We start from the raw sequence: 6,000 nt of genomic DNA on the forward strand, positions 1-6,000 counted from the left end.
AGATGTGCCTAAGGAAACATTCTCTCCTCCAGGCCCAGAGGCTGATGTAGCTCCTGTGGGTGCGTCTGGTCCAACTGGAAAAACCAGCAAGCCGAGCCCCTGGGGTGACTTCAGGCTGACCGGGGAGGAGAAGTATTTTCAGATGCAGGTAGTGAGAAAAGTAGCAGAAAGAAAAATGCTGACTCGTTCAACAAGCGGACAAATCACTGCAATCCCAGCGGGTAGAATGACAGAAGCGGATCCTGGGGCCATCACCTCGACCCCCAGGGCAGTGGATGCACAGCACGCAGGCGCGGGCAGAGGACGGGTCAGGACTCACTTTCATCTCTGTCCTTCCACTTCCTCGCTGGGTCCCCTGTTCCTGCCAGCTCTACCAGCTTCTCAGCTTGCCCCTGGCTACCAACACAACTCCCACGTGGGACAGGGAATGCAGGGAATGCGCTTCCAACAACCTTACCCCTGGCCAGTGCTTCCTTCTGGATCCAAAAATAAAGCTGGAGTTTTGGGAACCCCCCCTCCCTCCATGCTGGGTTGTCTGGGTGCAGATGGATCACCCCTAGGGTTTGTGCCCAGGCACAAGTCTGCTGGCACCCACTCAGGGTGGCACTGGCCTGGCTGGTGCCTTCTCCGCATCCCTACCCACCTTGACTGCACGGTCCCTGGCTACACAGTGTCCAGCCCAACTACACGGAAGGTAAACACAGCCCTGTCCCCCTCCCCTCTCCAAATCCAGCCCAGCCCCCGAATACCAGGCAACATTGAACAGCACGCTCAGACCCTGTGCTGCCTCTGGAAAACAGGGTTACTAACGCCACCTCCCAGCATTATTCCAAGGATGGAATGAGAGAATATTCAGGAAACATTTCTCAAAATACTGGACCTATGACACATCGCTTAAAAATCGAACCTACTGGATTACAGTCCTATTATGAATGATGAACATTTTAAATTGGAATATTTATTGTAATTTTTATAGTAGGTATCACAGGTTCTACATATCAAAAATATTGACTATAAACTCTCCCTTCTATGGTTTTGCTCCTGTTGCTCTGAGTGTCTTTTTTTTTTTTTTTTTTTTGAGACAGAGTCTCGCTCTGTCACCCAGTCTGGAGTGCAATGGTGCAATCTCGGCTCACCACAACCTCCGCTTTCCGGGTTCAAGCGATTCTCCTGCCTCAGCCTCCTGAGCAACTGGGATTACAGGCATGCGCCACCACGCCCGGCTAATTTTTTTGTATTTCTAGTAGAGATGGGGTTTCTCCATGTTGGTCAGGCTGGTCATGAACTCTTGACCTCAGGTGATCCACCCCTCTCGGCCTCCCAAAGTGCTGGGATTATAAGCGTGAGCCACTGTGCCCGGCCTGCTCTGGGTGTCTTGTATTGATTGCCACAAAACCAGAGCTGATGTGGCGCCATGAAATCCACTCATCCTCCCAACTCCTCCTGATAAAATGGTACTCAGCTAATAATATCTTTCTTAAGGAAAATTTTACAAACTCTAGGATTTGTAAAATCAGTAGTGCATGTGGTTCTTCTGTCATTTTCTCTTTATTGAATTTCAGGACAGGGAAGGCATTTTCCATATGAATATTAAGCTATCACTAGGTGGGGGTCCGGCTCCATGTCTCCATCATCGATGCCATGGGTGAAAGTATGAGTTTAAAACTTATTTATTTATTTATTTTTGAGAGAGTCTCTGTCGCCCAGGCTGGAGTGCAATGTCACAATCTCAGCTCACTGCAACCTCTATATCCTGGGCTCAAGTGATTCTCCTGTCTCAGCCTCCCGAGTAGCTGGGATTACAGGCATACGCCACCATGCCTGGCTAATTTTTGTATTTTTAGTAGAGACGAGGTTTCACCATGTTGGCCAGGCTTGTCTTGAACTCCTGACCTCAAGTGATCCACCCACCTTGGCCTCCCAAATTGCTGGAGTTATAGGCGTGAGCTACCACGTCTGGTCAATGAGTTTAGAATTAAGAAACAGGGCTGGGTGCAGTGGCTCACACCTGTAATCTCAGCACTTTGGGAAGCTGAGGCAGGAGGATTGTTTGAGCCCAGGAGTTCAAGACCAGCCTGAGCAACATAGCAAGACCCTGTCTCTACAAAAAATATTTTTAAAAAACCTAGCTGGGGCCGGGCGCGGTGGCTCACGCCTGTAATCCCAGCACTTTGGGAGGCTGAGGCAGGCGGATCACGATGTCAGGAGATCGAGACCATCCTGGCTAACACGGTGAAACCCTGTCTCTACTAAAAATACAAAAAATTAGCCGGGCGCGGTCATGGGCGCCTGTAGTCCCAGCTACTCGGGAGGCTGAGGCAGGAGAATGGCATGAACCCGGGAGGCGGAGCTTGCAGTGAGCTGAGATCGCGCCACTGCACTCCAGCCTGGGAGACAGAGCGAGACTCCGTCTCAAAAACAAACAAACAAACAAACACACACACAAACCTAGCTGGGTGTGGCAGTGCATGCCCATAGTCCCAGCTACTCAGGAGGCTGAGGTGGGAGGATCACTTGAGCCCAGGAGTTTGAGGCTGCAGTGAGCTGTGATCGTTTCACTGCATCTAGCCTGGGTGACAGAGCAAGACTCTGTCTCTAAAAAAACCACAAAGGTTTAGGGAAAAAACAGACAGAAATGCTGAGGATCGAGCCACAGGCTTCTTTCCCAAGTCCTGGCCCTTGGCATTTTAATTCCTCCAGCTGGTTCCATTCTCTCCCACCCCTTGGTTTTACGTCAAGCTATCATCATGGGGATTCTCTAAAAGTAGAAACACTTTTTCTTTGGCTCTTTCTCTTGGGGTTGATCCGGGTCTGAAGAACACACATGAAAGAATTTTTTTTTTTTTTTTTTTTTTTTTTGAGACGGAGTCTCGCTCTGTCGCCCAGGCTGGAGTGCAGTGGCCGGATCTCAGCTCACTGCAAGCTCCGCCTCCCGGGTTCCCGCCATTCTCCTGCCTCAGCCTCCCGAGTAGCTGGGACTACAGGCACCCGCCACCACGCCCGGCTAATTTTTGTATTTTTAGTAGAGACGGGGTTTCACTGTGTTACCCAGGATGGTCTCGATCTCCTGACCTCGTGATCCGCCCGTCTCGGCCTCCCAAAGTGCTGGGATTACAGGCTTGAGCCACCGCGCCCGGCCACATCAAAGAATTTTGACCACTGTCAGATGCTGCCCAAGTATGAGAAGGAGAGGCTGTGCTGCTTCAGAATCCAGCGAGCACCATGCTGTTGCCTTAGGTACCTCGTGGGCGTTCATCTTTTCAATCAGCCTACAGCATAGACATTCTGTGTCTGATCTCACGAATGAGGTAATCGAGGCTTAGGGAATTTAAGCAACTTTTCCAGATTACACATCTCAGGAATGACAGTTCTGAGGGTTAAGACCACTTGTCTGATGTCAAAATCAAGATTGTAACGAACTTGAGCAGAACACACTGGTCAGCCAGTCCCTCTTTACAGAGCACATAATTGTCCCAAGCACAGAGTGAATTCCTGGAATCAAGAGGTGTCAAGGGGGTTATAGAGTCTGGACTCCAGGAGCTTTTATCCCCAACAAAACTGTCTTCTAAGTAAAGAACTGTGCCGTTGATTACCAGAAATCCTCCTGGTCACTGACTGCATTTCTCCCTGCTCTCTTACTGCCTTACACCCCAGCAGCCAGCACAGTCCCTGCTACTGAACTGGGAGCGCCCTGATGGATTCTGCTCCCCATCCCTTCTCCAAGCATCCTTCAGGTGCTGTCCTCTGCCCCTCACCCCCATCATGCCCAGCAGCCCCCTCCAGCTGGTCACAGCCACCCCCATATGCCATCCAGCCGCCTGGCCAGGTGACACCTCTCTGGCTGCTTCTCAATGCTCCCATGCATTGTCGGAAAGGGAGATCTCATTGGCTTTCACCAACTTGTGAAATAAATGCAAGACTGCTCATGACTTTTGGATGTGGAGCCGCTGACTCTTTGCCGTTGGGGTGGGATCTATATTCTCTCCCTTTTAAGCTTCATGGGGAGGACGGTGCAGGGGCAGCAGGCTCAGGGAGGAATGGGGAGCTTCATCAGAAAATCAGCTACGACCCAAAATTCAAGCTCACAATCCCAGCATCCGTGTAAGAGCCACAAAGCAGAGGACAGGGCTTGAATACATCATTTCTTTTCCTCTGTGTGTGTGTTTGTTTTGTTTTGTTTTGTTTTTTTTAAGTAACACAAGAAATTCAGGAAGGGCCAGGCGCAGTGGCTCATGCCTGTAATCCCAGCACTTTGGGAGGCTGAGGAGGGTGGATCACCTGAGGTCAGGAGTTCGAGACAAGCCTGGTCAACATGGCGAAACCCCGTCTCTACTAAAAATACAAAAATTAGCCAGACGTGGTGGCACACACCTGTAATTCCAGCTATTCGGGAGGCTGAGGCAGGAGAACTGCTTGAGCCCGGGAGATGGAGGTTGTAGTGAGCTGAGATAGTGCCATTACACTTCAGCCTGGCCAACAGAGCAAGACTCTGTCTCAAAAACAAAACAAAACAAAACAAAAAAAACCCCACCAAAACAAAACAGAAATCCAGGAAGACACTAAGCTCTGGGTGCATGTACTATGTGTTTTAATTTAATTTAATGTAACTTAATTTAAGAGAGCTAAGTAATTAAACATGAGGCCAAAGTACATAAGAAAGTGTCAGTCTTTTATTGCAAATATGCACACACTCTCGGACGAGGTTCTCTGGTCCTCAGGTGTGGGGGGCCAGGGAAGTCGGGCCGGCGCTCTTGGGTGATGTTCTCCGGTCCACAAATGCGGGGGCCGAAGAAGTCACACCGGCTCCTGCGGGCGGAGGACTTTTATGCATTGGTACTGGAAGGGGGAGGGCAGTGGGCGGGATAAGGGCATGATAGGGGCATCTCCGTAGGCGTGGCTGGGTAAGCTTCGATCTCTTCGGATTGACATCACCTGGTGCATGCTCGGTTGATCTGCATCTTCCCGGGGCGGGCTGCATTTTCCTGCGTGCGGGAAAGTTGGTGAGGAAGAACCCGGAAGCAACATGGATTATGCCTTCTTGTTCACCTTCCTCCATCTTGTCCCTTCTCCCTCACCCAAACACTATGCAAATGTTTAGAAGCAGGGGCAGGTTCCAGGGTCTTTCCAAATGAAGGAAGTGGTATTTTTTTCCCTGATGGTAGAAAAGAAACTGAGGAAATGACCAAGATTTTCTTCCCTGGTGACCGCATGGACACCCTCTTTATTTTCTGGATTAAGAGGGGCAGGGCCTAGACGCCAGGACGCCTACAGCTTCCTAGCAACAGCAGGAGAGGAAGACAGATGTCTCTGGGGGATGCCACTCCCCAGGCGCCCCAGGAGTTTGTCCATGGATGTGCACCCCTCAGAGAGTTTCTCTCCAAATCTAGGTGGGGTTCTGAGAAGCCCAGGACCCCTCCCTGCATTTCGGTGGACTCAGTAGCTGTCATTGGAGTCCCTGTCTTACCTTAAAGTCATGTTTCTAAACCATTTCAGCCGTAGACATCGGGAACTGTGTCCAGGTCTAAGAAGAGAAGGAGCCAATAGCCAGTGGTGTAAAGTTATTTTTACAGACAATCTAACTCAGATGACTTAAAAAAGGAAAGGTAACATTAAATTATAAACTCTTCATCTTTGGTGAACTAAGGACTAAACTCTGATTTTTTGTCTTGCCCAAATTCCTATCTAAGGGGTCTGGGAAGTCATTTCCTACAAACCGTACATTTTCGTCAGATGGGTTTTATTTAACCCTATAAATCGTGACTGACTTTCCAATCTAACTCTGGCATAACATTATGTGACAAAGAAGAAAATCAAAGTATTTTACCCCAAAATGTGTTTCTTTGCCATATTTTGAAGTGTCCTGCAAAGATATCCTTTGTGGGAGAAAATTTGCATCTGTAAAGAATCTCTATTAACATAGCCAGATCTTTTTTCTTCCAGGCCCTCCCAATCCTGAAGAGATTAACTAAGAGCCCATAAAGGTCTGAATAGGAAGCATTT

This window comes from Macaca thibetana, chromosome 3, assembly GCF_024542745.1.
Source record: "Macaca thibetana thibetana isolate TM-01 chromosome 3, ASM2454274v1, whole genome shotgun sequence".
Taxonomy (NCBI): Eukaryota; Metazoa; Chordata; class Mammalia; order Primates; family Cercopithecidae; genus Macaca; species Macaca thibetana.